Source organism: Ochlerotatus camptorhynchus, unplaced genomic scaffold (assembly GCF_037179485.1).
Source record: "Ochlerotatus camptorhynchus isolate MF236.1 unplaced genomic scaffold, CSIRO-AGI_Acam_v1.1 ptg000314l, whole genome shotgun sequence".
Lineage (NCBI taxonomy): Eukaryota > Metazoa > Arthropoda > Insecta > Diptera > Culicidae > Ochlerotatus > Ochlerotatus camptorhynchus.
Genome location: NW_027040802.1, coordinates 842,293 through 864,342, shown reverse-complemented (window position 1 = coordinate 864,342; position 22,050 = coordinate 842,293). Strand labels below are relative to the sequence as shown.

At 43.8% G+C, this 22,050-nt stretch overlaps 1 protein-coding gene across 6 annotated transcripts in view; it reads right to left on the bottom strand.

The window, feature by feature from the left end:
- The window catches only part of mam (mastermind), a 400,368-nt gene that overhangs the window by 333,654 nt on the left and 44,664 nt on the right, over positions 1-22,050 (bottom strand). The window contains exon 1 of one of the 6 annotated variants that reach the window (XM_065229425.1): positions 4,949-5,148. The exons of the other annotated variants lie outside the window; for them this stretch is intronic. The gene's annotated coding sequence lies outside the window, so the exon portion shown is untranslated. Of the gene's footprint in view, positions 1-4,948; positions 5,149-22,050 lie in introns of those variants that run through there. 6 annotated transcript variants of the gene reach the window in all.

Sequence of the window (22,050 nt, the reverse complement as noted above, 5' to 3'; positions counted from 1 at the left end):
AACGTGGAGCGTTTCCTACCTGTCGCTTAGAACGAGATTGTAGGATCGCTTTGCGAGTCTTACATTCCCAAAAATTGGATTTGTGGTTTTCACCACAATTTGAACATTTAAATTTCTTAGGATCTTCCTTCATAGGACAGTTGTCCTTTGCGTGAGAGGAATCACCACAATTCATGCATTTAGCTGGCATGTAGCAAGTTTTAGTTCCGTTACCCCATCTCTGGCACTTACGGCACTGGGTGAGGTTTTGGAAACTTCCTCCAGTCTTCCTGAAGTGTTTCCACTTCACTCGGACATGGAGCATAAGGCTAGCTTAGCCAAGGCCTTAAGGTTGTTTAGTTCACTAGACTTGAAGTGAACTAAATAAAAATAATTAGAAATCCTGTTGCGCGAATCGCCAGGCCGGGATTTCATTTTCATTTTGATTATTTGGACTGGCACAACTCCAAGTAATTTTGCCAGTTCATCTTTGATCTGATCCAGGGATTCACCACTGGGCAGTCCTTTCATGACAACCTTGAACACACGTTCAGTTTTGGTGTCGTAAGTAAAAAAATTGTGCTTCTTCTCAGTAAGATACTTGAGAAGACATTTAAATCCGTCCAAGGTTTCAGCCAATACACGGCATTCACCCCGACGTCCAATTTGTAGAGAAAACTTAACTTTCACGAAGTTCAAAAGTTCCATGCGAAGAGCATGGAAATCGGAAGTGGTTATCACAATAGGGGGAATCTTTTCCTTCTTGGCATTAAGCCGGGAAAGTTTACTAGAATTTTTCTTGGATGATGGATCATTCTCATCATCCGTGAGCAAATCAAATTGATTACGCAAATTAATTTCATCAGAAGGGGGGTCAAGAGTTTGCCCCGTTCTTTTACGTTTAGGTGCCATGGCGGCAGTAAATTTTTATCCAAATCGACTTCCAAGCAGATTACTATAAGAATCTGAAGGATCGAAGAGGAATTTTCCAAATCGATATCCAAGAAGGATTACCTCGGGTAGGGTCCAAACAAAGATCGAAGAGGAATAAGAGTCAAACAAGGTAGAACACTTTTACAGGTTGAGCACTGAAAAGTGCTGTTTAAATTTGTTGTAGCTTTAGATAGTAGTAACAGTTCCTTCAGCAAAAGCGAATAGATCCGCACGGCAAGAGAACATGATGCGGACTGACTAAAATTCATATCAAAAGGTTCTTTTCAAGACAATCATAGTCATACTAAAGAGTATAAACAGAGATAACCCCGCTCAAATTCCTATTCCTACAAAAAACACAAGCTCCTGCTGCAATTAACAAATAACATTTATTAGACCACGTAGTCCTACGTCCCATAGGGCTGTCATTTGTAGTTTTTTAATCACATCATCATATCCTGAATTTTTCAAAATTTACGATTATAGATCTTGAAACTGCTCCAAAAGTCTGGACTGAAGTTACGGGAAGTGCTCTTAAGATCTTAAATTCGTCAAAGATCTCTAGATCTAGCTTATCTGAGGTGCTTACAACTTCTTAAAAAAAAATCACAATACCCCTCGAGTATTCTACATTTCTCAAGTTCGCTTGACACCTGTGAAGTTCTCTGAAATTCTAGGAACTTCATAAAAGTTTCTGGAAATTGTCGGATTCTAAAAGAACCACTTTGAGCTTCTTAAAGCTTCCAGTAAGTTCCCCATATTTTCAGCGGGTTAACTTCCCTTATGTTCCCCAAACTATCAAGTTTCACTGAAATGCTCAGCATTTCCTTTCATCCCTCCGAACGTCTCCAACGTTCCTACAATTGTTGTTAATTACGAAGTTGGAACACATCATTTATTGTTTTCCTTAATTCTGGCAGTTTGAAAATGATCGAATACGAAACTTCAAGACATTGAATATTTTTAGATCTTGGACTTACTCAAATTAGGTAAGTTTTTTTTTTTACTTTATTAAAGTGAGAAATTAAGTAAGCATTAAACTTCAACATTCAATGGATTTAATTGTAAAGCTGTTTCATTAAAACTGATTGCCATGTCTTAAAACCGCCTGGGTTAATTGCTATTGTTTTTGATCTACAAAAAAAAGCATATTTTAACGCATTTAAAAAACTACTAGGGACAGCCCTATGGGGGTTGTACGCAATGGTGACGTAGGACTACGTGGTCTTATTTGCTTATTTGCAGCTTGTGTTTTGTGTAGGAATAGGAATTTAAGCGGGGTTCTCTCTGTTTATACTCTTTTGTATGACGCGCTTGACATAGATATCCCACAGCGACTCACGAAGAGCTACTGATTCCGATCAATAGCGGGGCGGCTTCTTCCTCCTTCTATGGATACTCATGTGGGCTGCAGCTCGCTGCTTGCAGGCAGCCTTTTGTTGTGTACTGGAGAACACCATCACTCACCACGCGGTGATTGAATAAAATTTGAAATCTGTGTTAGGGAAATCGCTTTCCACAGGCAATGGCTGATAATTTTTATTATCATAGCAACAGTTGCACATTCGTGCAATTCTCAATAGTAACATTTTAAAAAAATTGTTAAGTTTTAAACAGATGCATAGAAATATATCTGATCGATTGATGATAAAATTATTGAAATTGGTCCAGGGGCAACTGAGTTATTAACGTTCAAAATCTTTCATAATTTTGTTACATGTTCCATTTTCAGTTTTCACAAAGTGTACCCCCATATAGAATTCACAGACGTAATCCTACGTCAAAATTGCTCTCTTATTATAACCGAAGGCGAACCAGTTTCAGGCTGAAAGCCTCCCTAATAGAAAAAAAACCTTAACTTAACTTCTTATTATAAGCCAGGAATTTATCCGTTAAAGTTCTGGAAAAACCTGGAAAACTCATGTAATTTTATTTATTAAAACTAGTAGACACCCTGTAGATAGAGAAAGACGATTAAACGCCACAAAGCAAATAATGATCTTTGACTCTGGCGTGAGAGGTATGGATGCCGTCCCGCTCAATTTCCTTTTAAATTTTCCCACATAACTCGAAATACTTCCAACTAAATTGTTCCTGAGATATCAAGTTAAGCAGATGTTAAAATTGGTTTTATCACAAACATAAATTTCATTTTATGTATTATATTCACCCAAGTAAAATTGCGAAGCCCTCCGGGTGCTAAACTTGACACACTCAGTCGAGCGAAAATCGTATATTTATCCTTCCCGTTATACCGGCTTTACTCATTGTTTCACATCTGACATGTACGTCACACGTATGCGGCTATAACCGTCCTCTGGTAGTAAATTATTCACACACGCAATCATCACCTTATATTCAAGTGCACGCGTTCATCGATTGCCACGCTCGTTTTTATGGCCAAAAGCAATTTTCTGAATTACGTAAATGTCAAAAACTTTCCGATATCTGCTCTGCTCTGCTCTGCTTTGGTCTCCGTTGTTGGCGCTCGCTGCTATATTTGTTTTGCTTTCCCATTTAAGCGATGGACGTCAGACCCCACTGTATGGTCCTGCCCCTGCTGCTGGCGGGGCTGGATGGCCATAAGCAGCGTGGGAAAATGGTATCGCCACAGATCGGTCGCGCCAACACTTCAAATGCTGCTGCACGAGAAGCAGTAATCGATCTATTGATTTCCCAATCAGTGACCGTGTGTGTGTGTGTGTGTGTGTGGCAGACTCACCTCCAACTCACATATGACGATGACCGGCGCGACGCTCACTTCTCGTCGCTCATTTGGATCCTGAACGCCGATGAACAACAGTGGAGAATCTGAAAGCGATATCTGCAATTTCCGAGCAACTCTGCTGAACAGTTTCAAATGTCGTAACTGCTCTCCAATCGTACCTTATAGCCTTCGCACCGCATACTATCCATCAAAAGCCAAGTGCGAGATAGCCATAATGCACCCGCTTCGTCTCGCACAAACCGCCGCCTACTTTACCAACTCCCGCTCAAAAGCCTACTATGACCATAGTGTTTTTTTTTTCTTCTTGTGCTGCAACAATTTATGCATAACTAAAGTATATTAATGTATAAGACAACCGACTAAACCTCAGCTCCTCAGCAGCGATGATGAAGGCACACGAAGGCTACGGATGCCGCCGGATGAGGAGAGGTTCGAAAAAACGCACTCACTACATCTTCGCGTCGTCGTCGTCGTCGGTTGAATGAGAATCGCTGGTTCATAAATTACATGCTCACTTTCATGTGCGATTTAATTTTCATTTGTAACCGAGTTTATCTCGTGCAATTACATCGCTCCGCTCTTCTTCCTCGTCGCCGTCGTTATCGTCGATGAGCGTTTCTCCTCCTAGAGAAAAACGACGTATGCATGATCTAGCACCCGAGACTGACGAATGACGGCAACAGTTGCAAGTTTCTCCATAGGTTTGTGAAATTTGTACTTTGTTTGAATCAGTTTTTGTTTTGCAAGCGGCTTTTTGTCTCATTAATTCTTATTACCTTTGTATGTGCGTCCGTAGGTGTACCTATTTTCTATGCATTTTCAATTTTGGGGAGCAGTGCAGTATTCAGTAGTCCTTCTGTATCACAATCAAATCTTGTGATGTTTTGCCGAGCGTGTAAATTTATGTTTCTCACAAACTAAACACCTGAAAAGTAGATTGCTTGCCATACATTTATTGAAATTTTTAGAGTGAAAAATGTTTATGCTTCTAGTCCGAATTAACAAAGGCTCAAAATCTACTAAGATCTTCAAACACATTTAGGGAGCTTCAGAGAAGTTTGAAGATTTTTTGGCAGTTTCATTATTTCCAGGGATGTTCCGAGTATGTCTAGGATGTCAAAGAACGTCAGTGCAGTTCCGTTAATTAATCGCAGGAATCAGTGCACAAAACAGTCAGGTTCGCTGAGTGACTTTCATATGAATATGAACCGCCATCCGCCTCATCATTCACTGCCTAGTGAGAGTCTGAATGATTGGGAAGTAAACAAGTCACTAACAGCAGTTTCTATGGAAAAATGCCTCAACTACTCGCTGCGTGTTTATGTTGGCTCTTTCATTGCCTCGTCCTTTACCGTTTGGCTCAGTCGGTAAAGCCGCAGCTACAAATCAAGACCATGTTAGAGGTGACTGGGTTCGATTCCCGGTCCGGTCTCGACTCCGCTGTGCATAGAGTATGATTGTACTTGACCCGTAACGTGGGTAGATCACCTTTTCGTGGTATGTTACGGGATCTATCACCGATTCCATATCTTGATAGAGCTGGAATTAATGCGTATCAGCTTTTGTAAACAATGACTTCTCTCGATGATTTCTCGGAAGTCATGGCTCTCCCTGGCAAATCGACATCACTATCGAGTAGAGGAAGACTTCTCCTACCCGATGGATATGTTGGTTTGTGTAGGTATGCCTTGAATTACGAGAAACCAACAAGAGAAGTCATTGTTTACAAAGGCTTTTACGCCCTAATTCCAGCTCTATTTAGATATATGCGCCGAAGGTTGTCGAATTGAGGACACACACTAAGGAAGTGTTCCACTGTCAAGAGAACACCGCAGATGTCGCACTCCCTGCGGAAGGGGGTTCTCCCATAGTTATGGGACACCTTGGTATGCCCCGTCCTTAACAGCGACGTTATCCTCTGATCTCGATGACTAGAAGGGTCTTTCTATCTACCGGTGTTCCCCTTAATTTTCCGAATGGCCTGCGATCGAGACTGCGACTACTCAATCTCCCTCGCTGATTGAGTTGGCTATCCAACGTTTTACATCCTGTAGTGGGACAGCCCGAAAGTCCCGGCCCGGCCAGGCTGTCTGTTTCTTCATTTCCGGGCACTCCACAGTGACCAGGGATCCAGGCAAAGACAGTGCTGGTAGGAGCGAAACGGATCACACTTTGAATCCATGGATGAACTGGAGCCTCAGACAGGAGAGCCTGGATAGCGCTGTGAGAGTCCGTGAGAACCAACACTGGTTGGGAAGAAGGAGTGGTTGTCGCGATTTAAAGGCTGCGACTTCAGCCGAGAACACCGAACATTGTGGGGGTAGGCTGCTACTAGTCGTTGCCTACGCATGCTTGCGACCGTGACCCTTCGGTGTACCGATGGTTGTAGTTGGGGTAGCTCTGCAAGCGACCTTCTCAGAGCTGAGCAATCTCCTGATTTGATGCTCTCTTTAATCCGGTTGTCGATTTTTAGATTAGGAAGTTGCCAACTTCGATCTCCACGCCAATGACTCTTATTCACAGGAAGGAGATCCACGTTGGTGGCCGTGCGGAGGATTCTTTTCCCTTCGTCGAGGAGAAAACTCCTATCAGCGTTCAAAGTTATTGCGTAAAAGGCAGCGGCCTTGCTGGCAATAGCTGCGTGTGTGCGGAACAATACGGACGTACCTGTTGAGGGTCGGAGCGAGAGTTTTAATATGCTTTTCGGAAGCTGAGCATGTGAGCTCAAAGCCGTAGAGCAAGCGACTGTCAATAATTGCCCGCGCCACTTTAAACCGAATGTCACGGTTGTTGGATGGGTGCTGCCTGGAGATATTCCACACCAGGTTTAGCCTTCTACGATAGCTGGATTTAACGGCTAGAAAATGAGGCTCAAAACAGAGCTCCCGGTCGATGAGAGTACCCAGGATTTTTGCGGTTTTCCCAATGGGTTGGTCACTCCGCACAGTGTGCCAAAAATACAGATGGGCACACCTGGGCACTTTCATTGGCACCCATGGTTAGAAATTTTCATGATATTTAAAGTTACTCGCAACACTGTACGATATCTGCGCCTGCTCTGTGCATGTGTCAAAATGTTAATCAAATTTTTAGTTTCATAACTTCAACTGTGAACTTCCGGCGAAGTTCTGCCATGGATTCCTCACAACGCACAGATTTTCAAAACATTAGCTTAAACACCGGTCAAAAGTCATCGCGGTATGCTAGCGGGATGAGCGAGGTCATCAAGGCGATGACCGCTGCCAAGTACAACTGTAGTCTGGGGGTGATAATGGAATTCTTCCGGATGGCGCTGGAGTCGCTATTGCAGGGTGTCCATTCAAATCCAATTTTCCAATTCTCGGTTTTTTCCCGGTTATTAAAAAAAAAAACAATCAAAAAATCACCGCTGCCTTAAACTAAAAAGGCATTCAAAAATAATTGTTTATAGATAATCATATTTTTTCAGCATAATTACTCTACAATACGTCAATTTTGCAGAAAAATATGAGATAAGATTTGCATTAATATGTTGTTGATCCAAAATCTCATGGAAGCATGAATTCGTATAAAATCAAAGGGTCTGTTGCAACACCGCAGAGGTGAATCTGGCAACACTGCATAACGGTACTGCAGATTGAGTGCTGCCGTTAAATGTTGACAAATAGGAATGGAGATAAGTAAACAAGATGATAGTATGTAGTAGTAGTGGTAGTAGTAGTAATATAGATAATAGTGAGTGGTAAACATAATTCGCCATCGCAAATATAATCTCGATGTATTATTAGAATATAAACAATTCAGTTCCGCGGTTAAAGTTTATTATTCGAAAATCGTATATAAATAGTGCTAGATTGGTCGCAGGAGGTACAAAAAACGTTCCTTATTTACCGCTAAATCCTGTAAGTAAACGAAAAGGAATAAAATTTAGTTAAGTTAGTGTATGAATGTAAATATTTACCCTCGTTTACTTACCTGCAGCGACGGTCGATCGTGGTGGATACCTGTAAAGGATACATTCACCCAAAAAGTATTTACCATTCCTCGTTGGATTTAGATTGTAAGTAAAATAAAGTATGATACACATATTCTTAGTAACTAGAATGTTTTTGATAGCACCTGCAAATAGGTCGAGCATATAGCACAACAACGTTAGGGTAGTTGGACCGAAGTTCGGATCAAGCGCAAATCATACAGCAAATCGTAAGTTTCGTAGCGTTAGTGATGAGTGATCGTTAATTAAAATTAATTAATTTAATAGGATCAACAGAGAGAGTGTAGGAGGAAGAAAAGGAAGCTTTATACAGTGGGAAAGGAAACCACTTTATTGTAAGTAACATCTAATATTAATAAAAATTGTAAGCTAATGATAATAAATGTTTACAGTTTGAGCGTTGCTGAAAACAAGTCAGCTGCTGTTGAAAATTTGGTTTCCCTACGGGAACAATTTCTCAAAAATAAAGTGACACAAGCGGTGTCCAAGAGAGAAGTTCGGACCTTCCCAAAGAAATGGCTTCCGATTCCGAAACGGCGGACAAAACAGTCATGGACCTGACAGCGACTCCGTGTGGAATCTGCGGGCCATCAACATGCGACGAAGAAATGGTAGGTTGCGACGGTTGCGCAAGCTGGTTTCATTCTCGCTGTGTAGGTCTAACGGAGGGACTGAAGCCGAAGAAATGGTACTGCCAAAACGAAGCCTGTCAGCTCCAGGCTCAGGAGTACCAAAGGCAGCTCAAAGAAGCCAAGAAGCAGGCTCGTCTTCGGAAGCCTACCGACGAGTCTGACAAGTCTAGCGTCAACTCTCGCAAAGGCTTTTCCATCGTGGAGCAAAAAGTGAAGGCGTTAGAGGAAAGGCAAAAGCGGCAGTATGAAGAGCTAGAGGCGGAGATGCAGCTGCGGAAGAAGGAAAAATATATGCAGCGTGCATTTGAAAGAAAAAGGTTGGAAATGGAGAGAGAGATGCGCGCTGAAGAAGAAGAAGAACAAAGAGCTTTGCAGGAAGAGATTCTGCAGAAGAAGAAGGCACAGATTGCGCGGATGAAAGCGAATCAGAAGTCATTCGAACAAGAGATGGCGGACCTGGATCAGGAGTTGGCAGAGCTATCAGTCGTCAAGGTTCCCAAGACGGTGCATAAAAAAGATGAAGACGGGATCAAAGCAGGACCCTCTGGCAAAGAGAGCAAGAAACCGCTGAAGCTAACTAAAGAAAATTTGAAGAAGCATGCCGGAGACAACGATGATACCGAAGACGACGACGAAGAGGACGATGATGAAGACGATAGCAAAGAGGATGATACACGGTCGGAAGATTCGAAGGTAGCTTCCAAACATACCGAACCATCCGTGAAAAGTATTCCGCAGAAAGTTAAGAAGGTGGAGGAAAGAAGCCAAAACGGGCTGGGGCATAAGCAGGTCGGACCGACAAAGGCACAGCTGGCCGCGAGAAAGGGGTTGACATTCAAACTTCCCAAGTTTTCTGGAAAACCAGCACAATGGCCATTGTTCTACGCGGCCTACAAAACTTCGAACGAAGCCTGTGGCTACATGGACCACGAGAACTTAATGCGACTGCAGGAATCCCTCGAAGGCGATGCTCTTGAGCTGGTGTCCGGTCAACTGCTTCTTCCCGAGTCGATTCCGAGGGTCATCGAGAAGCTGCGTCGGCACTATGGTCGTCCGGAACAACTGCTCCAGAATCTACTGGACAAAGTTAATCATTTGGAGCCTCCAAAGCCAGACAACCTGAGGAGTTTCGTTCCTTTCGGAAATACCGTAGAACAACTCTGCGGACATTTGGAGGCCGCAGAACTACGGCAACACCTCGTCAATCCACTGTTGATTAAATCTCTGGTTGCCAAGCTTCCGGACCGTGAAAAGCGTGAATGGGTTCATTACCGGAGAAACAAAGGAGAACAAACGCTGCGAACGCTGACGGATTTTCTCATGGAGATAGTCGAGGACGCCTGTGAGGCAAACGTCGACGTGGATTTCAAGCCGGCGTATCAGCTCAAAGGTGGACCATCGTCCGGAAAGAAGAAACCGAAGGAAAAGGGTGCGTTGTACTGCCATAGTGGAGAAAATAGTCCAGGTGCAAGTTCGAGCGACCGGAAGAGATTAAAGCCGTGTAATCTATGTCAAAGCATGGAACATCGTCTTCGGCACTGTGCGGACTTTAAGAAGCTGTCGTACACGAACCGACTTAAGCTAGCGACCCGCGATAAACTATGTCACGTGTGCCTCAACGAGCATGGTGGTTTATGTAGGTTCAGGATTTTCTGCAACATCGGCGATTGTAAGGAGCACCACAATCCGCTGATGCATCCTGTGCGGCACACTTTCGGAATGAGTGCACATATTCGTTCGAACTGTACTGCCATGTTCCGTATGGTACCGGTACAGCTTCACTGTGGTGGAAAATCGATCACGGTCCTGGCGTTCCTGGATGAAGGTGCCTCCGTCACGTTGTTGGAGAAGAAACTCGCTGACCGGCTGGGCGTCGTTGGCGTACAAGAGCGGCTGACGATCAAGTGGACGGCTGATATCACGCGCGAAGAGAAGGACTCCCGGCGAATGAATCTGTGGGCGTCTGGTGTTAGTCCCGATGCGGGTGAAAAGTTGCTGCTGCATAGTGTTCGTACGGTTGGAAAACTGATGCTGCCACGTCAGAGGTTGGATTACCAGGAGCTTGCCACACAATACCAACACATGCGAGGATTGTCAATCGAGTCATACGACGGACAGCCGGAACTGCTCATCGGACTAAATAACATCCATTCGTTTGCACCGATGGAGGCGAAGGTTGGTGCACCAGTGGAACCAATTGCGGTTCGATGCAAGTTTGGGTGGACGGTATACGGTCCAAGGCACTCCGCCACGGTTGCAGCAGGTAATTATTTCGGTTACCACCAAGCGATCACCAACGAGGACCTGCACGAACTGCTCAAAAGCCACTACGCTTTGGAGGAATCGGTGGTTATGGTACCACAAGAGTCAACAGAAGAGAAACGAGCACGGGAAATACTTGAGCGGACTACCAAACGTGTCGGCGACCGCTTCGAAACTGGGCTACTGTGGAAGACAGATGATCCAAAGTTCCCGGTCAGTTTTCCCATGGCCGTGAGAAGAATGAAGCAACTGGAGAAACGACTACAAAAGAATCCGGAGCTGCACGAGAACGTCTGCAAGCAGATTGACGAGTACCAGGAAAAAGGGTACGCGCATCTGGCTACCGAGGACGAGCTGGCTGGAACTCCCCCCGACGAGGTCTGGTATCTCCCACTAAGTGTCGTACAAAACCCGAAAAAGCCAGGTAAGATACGTCTAGTATGGGATGCTGCAGCGACAGTGCAAGGAGTTTCTCTGAATTCGCTGCTGTTGAAAGGGCCCGATATGCTAGTACCCCTGGTAAAAGTTCTTTTCGGTTTCCGCGGAAGTTCACATCTTTACCGATGCCAGCGAACACGCGTACGGATGCGTGGCGTATTTGCGAGCGGTTGTCAACGGCAATGTTCATTGCAGCCTGATGATGTCTCGAGCAAAGGTGGCACCGATTAAACGTCAGTCAATTCCTCGTCTGGAATTAATGGGTGCGGTTCTGGGAGCCCGTATGAGTCAAACCGTTCTGGACACACATTCGTACAAATTCCTCCGTACTGTTTTCTGGACAGATTCTCGCACAGTGTGTAGCTGGCTGAATTCCGACCTACATCGCTACAAGCAATTCGTTGCATTTCGGGTCGGCGAAATCCAGGAGCTCACAAAGGTTACTGACTGGCGATGGGTGCCAACCAAACTGAACATAGCAGACGTATTGACGAAGTGGGGACAAGGTCCACCTCTTCAAAGCGATGGAATATGGTTTCAAGGACCAGATCTCCTGTACCAGCCGGAGGATCAGTGGCCATCGAAAAAATCAACGTTTGAAGAAACCGAGGAGGAGGCACGAGGTTCTGTGTTGTTCCAAGAGGTGATCAACGTTGAAGCGATTTCTCGTTGGACAAGATTCTTGCGAGTGACGGCTACCATGGTACGCTTCATCGTCAACTGCCGGCGTAAAAAACGAGGTGAGCCGATAGTGACAACATGGGCAACGACGAAGCAACGTCGGCTGATCGAAGCGACAGCGGTGAATTATGTGGCAGTGCAGGTACCACTTGGGCAGGAAGAACTTCAGCAGGCCGAAACCATCCTGTGGCGGCAGGTACAGTGGGACAGTTTCCCTGATGAAATGAGCATGCTCACGAACAATCTGCAGCGCCAGCCGGGTCAGCCGCTTGAGAAGATTAGGAAGAACAGTTGCATCTATAAGAGTTCACCGGTACTGGACGACGAAGGCGTGCTGCGTATGGAGGGTAGACTGGCGAATTCTGGGGAAAGTTCATTCGACAAGAAGCATCCGATCATCTTGTCCCGGTCCCACGAAATTACGCAGAAACTGATCCAGCACTACCACGAAGCGTTCGGGCACGCGAATTCGGAGACGGTGTTCAACGAAATGAGACAGAGGTTCCATATTCCCAAGATGCGCCCAGCTATCCAAAATGTGATGAACAGGTGCGTATGGTGTAAGGTGAACAAATGCCGTCCAAGATCTCCAAGGATGGCTCCCCTACCAGTTGAAAGAGTCACTTCTCATCTACGGCCCTTCAGCTCCGTGGGCATAGATTACCTGGGTCCGGTGGAAGTAACGATCGGTAGACGAAAAGAGAAGCGTTGGGTGGCAGTATTCACCTGTTTGGCTGTGAGGGCGGTGCACCTCGAAGTCGTGCACAGTTTGACAACTGAATCCTGCCAAATGGCAATCACACGTTTCCATAGTAAGTTTGGGAAGTCAAATAACATATTCTCCGACAACGCTACATGCTTCCAGGGAGCTAACAACGAGATGGTAAGGATGGAGAGCATCAACCAGAAATGTGCTGAAAGTATGGCCAGTCCCGCTACCGCTTGGCACTTTAACCCACCCGGAACGCCACACATGGGCGGCATCTGGGAGCGAATGGTACGATCGGTTAAGGAGGCGATGCGTGCACTGGACGACGGAAGGAAGCTGACGGACGAGATCCTAGTGACGACGCTGGCGGAAGCGGCCGATATGATCAACATGCGGCCGTTGACCTACTTGCCGCAGGATTCGGTCGAAACTGAAGCACTGACCCCAAATCATTTCCTACGGGGAACGGTGGCCAGTGCCGACAAGCAGGTGGATGGTGGACCTACGGGTTTCGCCGAAGCACTCCGAAATATATACAAGCGCTCGCAATATCTTGCCGACAAGATGTGGGAAAGATGGATTAAGGAGTATCTGCCGACGATCAACCAACGGTCGAAATGGTTCGACGAGCAGAAGCCGCTAAACGAGGGCGACTTAGTGTTCGTGGTCGATGGAAAGAACCGGAAGTGGTGGAGACGAGGTATCGTGGAAGCGGTAACCAAGGGTTCGGATGGACGAATCCGACAGGTGAACGTGAGGACCGCTGATGGAAAAGTTCAAAGACGTGGGGTAGTGAATCTAGCGGTGTTGGAGATTCAGTAAATCCGGATTTCAAGCATTACCGGATGTTACGGGCTGGGGTGTTGCAACACCGCAGAGGTGAATCTGGCAACACTGCATAACGGTACTGCAGATTGAGTGCTGCCGTTAAATGTTGACAAATAGGAATGGAGATAAGTAAACAAGATGATAGTATGTAGTAGTAGTGGTAGTAGTAGTAATATAGATAATAGTGAGTGGTAAACATAATTCGCCATCGCAAATATAATCTCGATGTATTATTAGAATATAAACAATTCAGTTCCGCGGTTAAAGTTTATTATTCGAAAATCGTATATAAATAGTGCTAGATTGGTCGCAGGAGGTACAAAAAACGTTCCTTATTTACCGCTAAATCCTGTAAGTAAACGAAAAGGAATAAAATTTAGTTAAGTTAGTGTATGAATGTAAATATTTACCCTCGTTTACTTACCTGCAGCGACGGTCGATCGTGGTGGATACCTGTAAAGGATACATTCACCCAAAAAGTATTTACCATTCCTCGTTGGATTTAGATTGTAAGTAAAATAAAGTATGATACACATATTCTTAGTAACTAGAATGTTTTTGATAGCACCTGCAAATAGGTCGAGCATATAGCACAACAACGTTAGGGTAGTTGGACCGAAGTTCGGATCAAGCGCAAATCATACAGCAAATCGTAAGTTTCGTAGCGTTAGTGATGAGTGATCGTTAATTAAAATTAATTAATTTAATAGGATCAACAGAGAGAGTGTAGGAGGAAGAAAAGGAAGCTTTATACAGTGGGAAAGGAAACCACTTTATTGTAAGTAACATCTAATATTAATAAAAATTGTAAGCTAATGATAATAAATGTTTACAGTTTGAGCGTTGCTGAAAACAAGTCAGCTGCTGTTGAAAATTTGGTTTCCCTACGGGAACAGGGTCTCTGCAAAAATTTAGCCTAAATGTTGTTTTGGTATGTTGAAAAAAGCATAAACAAATACGCAGTAATAAAAATTCTAAAAATCTTCCAGGAGTTGAAGTTATGCCTAAAAACATTTGGTGGAATTCAAAGATGTGTTACCAAAATATTTAAATTGTATTGGAGATATTTTACAGGCATTTTGAGTCTCCGTTCGAATTATAATTTAAGAATATCAATATGATGATTCGACTTAATGATAGAATGGGTAAACCTTCGGGAAGCCTCATAATATAATTGCCCAAGTAACAATTTATCATGGTTTTGAAGATGCCTTATAGGCTTAGAATGGACTTAAAGACCACATTTAAATCGAAAATGTTGCTTGTGTGGTTTGGAATATTAGGTTTTCCAAAATTCCTGTAGTTTAGATCTTTATTATTTTTTTTAAATTTATATATTATATTATTATATATTATACTATATATAATAGTAACTTTAACACTCATGGATCATTTGTGACTTATCCTGCTTAGATTTAGGTTCATGATAATGATGATTACCCCTTGGTTTGAGCTGGATGATTTATCTCTAAGATAATCAAGTACATTGGCTTCAGCGTGAGAGGTATGGATTCAGATCTTTATATTTTACAGGCTAACCAAAGTATTCTACCATATCCTGACTAATCTTGTGTACCTCATTAGCACAAAGGGCAGAAATTATTATTAATTTATCTCTGGACCAATCATCTCATGATTTTTTTTTAAGTTCGTTGATTGTGTACGGTGTGGAACATTTGCAGGCCAAGCATAATCGGGTATGCAAGAAGTTTGAGATCGAACTTTTGTTTTAATTGGCATGAATTTGCTTCTCTATCTTCAAGTAGCTTCGTGACAAGATATGTCTCGGTTAGGCTCTATATTAACACTATTTTACTCGGAGAACTGTAGCAAAATAATAAAAAAATGTTCATCCAATGACAACCAAAAGAAAAAAAATACCCTGTAAGCTATCTTGGTAGGTCCACATGCTCCAACAAATAAAAGGAACGAATAGATTTGTTGTGTAATTTAAAGGAATTTTGATACTTTACCACAGTGAAAGCATAATATGAAAATTGTAAACAGAAGTGTAACAAATGTATATAATTATGCATATTAAAAAAATGATTGATTCCATGTAAAAATGCAACTTTTATAAGGGTCTAAATGATTCTTGAAGACCAAATTATGGCCTACAAAACTATGATAAAACCAAAATTGTTAATTAGGATGAGTATACATTATCTTTCCCGGTGCGATTTGGGTTTTCCCGCATTTTTCCCGGCTAATCCGAATTCCCGGTTTTTTCCCGGATTTCCCGGTTGGATGGACACCCTGCTATTGGAAGACTTCGAGATCGGAAAACCTCCACTCAAGACGATCAAACTGTTCAAGGATCTGGTGGCATCGTTCCGGAAGCTGATTGAAAAGATGATCATGAAGGAACTGCTACATGGGCGTAATGCCGATTCGGAATGTGATTAGTGGGGAGAGCGAGACCCTGAAGGACAGGCTGAAGGAGGAAGAGAAGGAAACGTTTTTGATTGGTCCGTTGTTGGGCTTGAAGGTGAGCTCCTGAAAGTCGACATCGGTGAGTTGGTTGAAGGATAGGTTAAGCTCTCGGACACGACTCTGGAAACCCAGCGCTTGAAATAGAATATTTATAGGCTTGGTGGAGAAGAAGTCCCGGCGAAGCGATTGGAGCAGTTCGGTAAGCATTTCAACATGGCGATGTTTGCAATAATCCTCGTAGAACTGGTCCGAACGCAGCTTTTCGAGCTCTGAGAGGTACGAATTGATTATGGAATCCGAGCCGCACAGAAGGTCGTAAGGGATCGGTGTTCTTACAAAGGCCACCATCTGGCCGTAGTCGTTTTATCAGTGGTCGTTTACCATGCTTGAATCCGTAACACTTCACCACTTCGTTGATCAGCCAACCGACATTCAGTTCCATGATTCGTTCCTCATCGTAACAGACATCGATGATCACAGGTGTTCTCTGGCCGGCACTGCTTGTCGCCAGGGACATCATACTTCTCTTCATTTGTCCGATCGTTGGATTGTCTGACCTCCACCAGGGTATAATTCCAGTTGAAACTTCCACTAGAATGCTGGCGACGCATCTTCGACTGAGTCGATGGCTTTCGGGAGAAACTCCTCCAGGAAGCGTTCATCACAATCTGAAGAGCATCTGGACCAGTTTCCTCTGATGATGCACGCTCGCTTCGTCTACTGTGGATCATCTGAGTCTTCACCATACTCCAATCCAGTAGAAGTTAATGTCCTGTCGGAATTTGGAAGTGCCTCCCCCGGAGAACGTTATCGTTCTAAGCTTCGATTCGGTGGCCGAGGCCGTTGCTTATTAGGTTCAGTGTAGTCCTTTTCCGAGAGAATTTGGGAGCAACGAACCAAGAGTCACACACTACCAAAAAGTCATGTAAATTTCCGTGCCCTGAGACCGACACATGCAAGCGGCCCAAATGACATAAGAATCAGTTGAAATAAACGAGAAAATAAATTCAATCAATCGTACTTTTCGTCGAGTTGCGTATGTTTCGGTTTGAGAACACTTAATTTTACATGACATGTTTGCTTACGTTCCATAATTTACGTCAAAGATGGATTACGTCTCGTGTAAAATTAGTTATTTTTAAGTGTGCACGACAGTTAGGACCTGGGATAGGATTACACTGTTTGTTGTTTTGTTTCTTCAAAACAAAACATTATTCTTCTTCTTCTTCGCATTTCAAGCTTATTTCATATCGCATATTAGCTAATTGCGTGCTCTCAACTTAGTGTTCTAGATACACTTCCACAGTTATTAATTGAGAGCTTTCGATGCCTGTACTATTTTGCATTGTATGGCAAGTCCAATCATACTTCTATGCCTAAGGAAGTCGAGAAATTTTCCAACCCGAAAAATTCCTAGACCGGACCGGGAATTGAACCCAGCCACCTCCAGCATGGTCTTGCTTTGTAGCTGCGCCTATACCGACTGAGCTAAGGGAGGCCCCAAAACATGTGAACTGTCAAATTAACCGGGTTGCCAAACATAGAATTCAGTCTGATGACACTCTCGGCCCTGCCGGCACAGTTGCGGCACACGTGAAGCGCAAAATAACTGTGTAGAGTGACCACCCCTTGGGTTTTCCGCAGTGACAGTGTTGTTTAGCTGTATCGGTGGTCCGGTTACACGATGAGAAGAGGAGCAGACGTGGCATCTGACGCTCTTCGAGGCGGATAGTTGAAAACCGGTCGTACGGGCTCATTTGGCAGCCACTGAAACAGCCGCCTGTGCTCTCATTCGACGGAAACTACGAGAACGTTATCGGCGAAAATAAAGATGTTGCGTGGAACTCGACTGAATTGCGACTCATTGCGATCAGGACCAGCGTGACTGCAATTACTGAGCCCTGGGGGATCCCCGTTTCCATAACGGAAAGGCCAATTGTGACTCGAAAAGTACGATCGGTGAGCATGTTTTTGACAAAGTGGACAGTCGACCCTTTCAAACCCCAACCGACGAGTTGGTTAAGAACGAGGGGCGTCAACTGTTCGTATCATGCAAGCTGACCACCATTTAATGAGTGGACAGCTAATTGCCTGGACACGTCCTTTCCCAGTCAGGTGTGATATGGTTTATGAAACCAACTACCTTTCCAGGATTAGCAGTCCAAATTCCACTAGGGTGTAAGATAACACTACGAAGAAATTTAGATCTACGGTTGTGTAATGCACCGCAACTGCAGAGCAGATGTTCCGAGGTTTCACGTTCTATGCTACAGATACGGCAGATATCGCTCTGAACCCGACTAATGTTCTTCAAATGATATCTACTCGGACAGTGCCCAGTTACTAGGCCAGTGTATATACTAAGAGCCCGTTTATTGAGCTCCAAGAGCTTTTTGGTATGTGTTACATTTGGAGTTATAAATCTTTTCGTCTGGTTGCACTTCGTGACGGCCATCCAGTTGGACATCACCCTTTGTTCTTCCCAGCGTTTGAGTTCCATTTTTACCGTACAGTTTGATATTCCACAGTATGGTTCTGGGCCAATAAACGGTGAATTGGAACCGAATTTTGCGAGATCGTCTGCCCTTTCATTCCCTTCAATGCCACAGTGTCCAGGAACCCAATATAAGTTTACTGAGTTCTATTTGCACAGCTGTCGCAACAAGAGAATACATACCCAGACAATCTTTGATGTACATTTGTAAGCACGAAGCGCTTTTGCACAGATATTTGCACATCTATATTTTCTCCTTAGGCAAACACTTACACATTCAAGTATGGTCACGATTTCCGCTTGAAACACTGTTGGACAATGTCCCATCGCTACTGAAATATTTGTCCCAGGGCCAAAGATTCCTGCACCTGTTTGTGTTCCAATTTTTGAGTCATCTGTGAACAATAAGGTTGAGCCTTGACGAACGCTAGGACCACCGACTTCCCAATCCGAACGCAACATTTCACATACGTTGAAGGGAGTGTCTTAATTGTCCTCTGGTAATCCAGTTTCCATTCATACTCATCACTGGTCCTCTTTGGAAGTATTGTATGACTTTTTAGCATGACTTTTTTAGACCTTTTGAGCCTCAGAGCACTTCTTTCCGCTTCTAGTTGCACGTATTGATACAAGAGCAGTAGAGTGAGAATTGCATCTAACGCTTTTGATGGGGTGCTGTGCATCGCACCCGTTATAGCAATACATGCTAGACGTTGCAGTTTTGCCAGCTTCCTCTGTGCGGTAGCCACACTAACGAAGCATAAGTTACTTTTGAACGGATTACTGATGTGTAAATCCACATTGTCATTGTTGGTTTCAAACCCCATTTTCTACCAACAGTTTTGGAGCATAACCACAGGGTTGCTTTGTTGATCACATAATCAATCTGAGCATTCCAATTCAACTTGGCATCCAATATAACTCCTAGGTATTTGACCTGTTCACTAAGATGGATCTGTTCTCCTTCAAGCTTGAACTCCTTTAGGTTGAACTTCCTCTTTCTAGTAAAAGGAACGATTACTACTTTTGACGGATTAATGTTTAGGCCCTCCTTAATACACCAAGATTGGGTAAACTTTAGAGCCTGTTGCATTCTTTCTGAAATGATAGCGTCAAACTTTCCTCTAACTACGCAAAGCCCACAACTTCGAAACCTTTCGCCTCTAGGCTTCTTAGAAGATCATCTACAACTAAAGACCACATTAGTGGTGAGAGGACTCCTCCTTAAGGACAGCCTTTCGTTGCCTTTACTGTTCTTGGCTTGCTGGAGAACGTCTCCGAGTGTCGCAAAGTACGTGGAGGTGCCGTACTCCTGTCGAAAAGCAAGTTGACGGTTCTCGAGGAATTATTTAAGCCTGCGGTTTACCATCCTTTCTATCACCTTGGCCATGCAGCAGGTGAGAGCGATCGGACGGTATTTGGATGCTTCACCAGATGATTCGTTTGTTTTCGGGATGGGCACGACTAGGCTCCATTCCCACTTGTCAGGGTACATCCCATTCAGCCAGCGTTGCATTATAAAAAATGTCCTAGAACCTTGTGATTTTTTCTATGTTGTTCAGAATCAAGAGATCAAAGCGTATTTAATATGGAAACTATATTAGGGTATAGTGGCCATATTCTGGTTCTCTGGATAATCTGGATTGACCGATAATGTGGCAACATTATAAAAACTGTCCTAGAACCTTGCGATTTTTTCTATCTTTGTTCAGAATCATGAGATCAAAGCGCATTTAATAAAGAATTTAAATTTCGGGGTAAAGTGGCCATATCTTGGTTCTCCGGATAATCTGGATTGACCGATAAAGTAGCCACATTATAAAAATGGTGAAGCGTATTTAACTCTGGAGATAATCTGGATTGACCGGATAATCTGGATCCCCTTCATCTTCTACACCGCTATCCATATAATATTGTGCCACTTCCTCCATGTATTTCACATCCTTACTACCAAATGCTACTTTCGAACCTTCATTGTGGTATGTTAGATACGATAACTTCGGATCGGACCATGCTAATGCCGTTGACATCCTATCTGATAAATTTGCCTCGGGAGACATTTTTCTAGCAAGGTTTGGCCTGCACAATTTATGGCGCTTGTGCCCCGGATGGGCCTAGATAAGTCTTTTGATTTTACACGTATCACAATACCTAAATTGAAACTTTTTCCAACTTGTGCGGTAGACAAATGCTGAACAGTTTAGATTATACGACCTGCTTTATCGGTCTATCGGGATTATTCGGAAGACAAGGATATGGCCATTGGATCCCAAACTATAAATTTAATATTAAATACTATTTCATCTCGTGATTCTGAACAAACAACATTTCTAGAACAATTTTCATAATGTGGCTACTTTATAGGTCAATCCAGATTATCCGGAGAACCAGATATGGCCACTTTATTCCAAAATTTAAATTCTTTATTAAATTCGGTTTGATCTAATGACTCTGAACAATCATAGAAAAAATCACAAGGTTCTAGGACAATGTTTATAATGTGGCCACTTTATCAGTCGTTCCGGATCCTCCTTTAGGCCAGTAGAGTTTCCCTGAGGGCGTACATATATGGTGTCTTTACACAATATATACTTAGTACTATCAATTTCCAGTAATATACGTTAAGTAAAGTGTAAAATTATGTCGATAGATAGTGGAATTTCCTACTTTACCGGGAACTCGGGTTGATCCCGGCCCTCTATCTCGGTACGCAAAAGTCTCCGGTCAATGATGTATAATAATGTATAATATGTTGACTGAAACGGTTTGGCAGCCGAGATATTCAATTTAGTCGCGGTTTTGTCAATTTTTGCCCACTGCGCGTTGGTTGAATAGTTCCAACAATTTAACCTTGCCTGGAACGGGTAAAGTGGGTCATGATGGGGTAGCCAACCTCGTCCGGTCCGGCGGATTTGCCAGTGCTTCGGCTTAACGCGAAGCGGAGTTCCTGCCAGGAAAAGACCTGGTTGAAGACCAGCGAAGTATTTCCTGAGGTCGTCCGCGGAGCCATCGACTTGGAGATGCAATGGAGCCATATGCCGTGTGCCACTGAGGGCGTTGACTCGATTCCAAAGGTCCGCTGAGGATTATGATTCGTTGATACTATCAAGGAAGTTCATCCAGCTGGATTGTGTGGCAGTTTTGACTCCTTGACGGCACTGGATGTGGAGCTTGCGGTAGTTGTCAAGGGTAGCACTGCGTTCGGGGTCGTTAAGGCAGAGGCGCATGAGTATCGTCGTTCCGCGCTGCAGCGGAGGGCGTGGATAACTTCCGTAAGGCCTCGAATACTATCCGGGCTGCGTTGCTCTAGGAGTGGACGGACACTGGCGTCGTTTATTACCTAGTCAGCTTCCTCATACCTCCTGCGGGGTCTGCAACAATTTTCGTGATATTAACGGATCTTCCCTGAAAACTCCGCAATTTTCCATAAATTGTTGGAACATGTCTGAACTTCTCGGAATATTCATTGATTCCTCGACATTTCTTGTAGGTGAGTGTGGTGAAATCATTGCTCTATTCAAATCATTGCTCTATCCAGCAACAAAATTAAGCAATGACACCGATAATGACCGTGCATCAAGAACCCTAGTCTTAACCACTTCAAACTAGAGAACAACGAATCCAGCTTTCCATGCTCGGGAATGGTGGCCTGTTTGTATGAATAAATGTATCCTTCACTGTGCTTTTTGACAGTATCTGAAGGTTCGAATTTTGACCCCTCTCTTTCCCTCTCCCAGGAACAGAAGAAAATGGAACAACATACGCCCTCCAGTTAGTGTCAACGAACAGTGAAGGATACATTTATTCATACAAACAGGCCACCATTAACGAGGATGGAAAGCTGGATAGAAGATTAGGAATCACATAGACGAAGGCTAACTAACTCCGACCTGGCACTACTCTGCCAGACAAGCCTGCCATGGGTCATTGCTTTGCAGGAGATCAACAAAATCTCGGTGG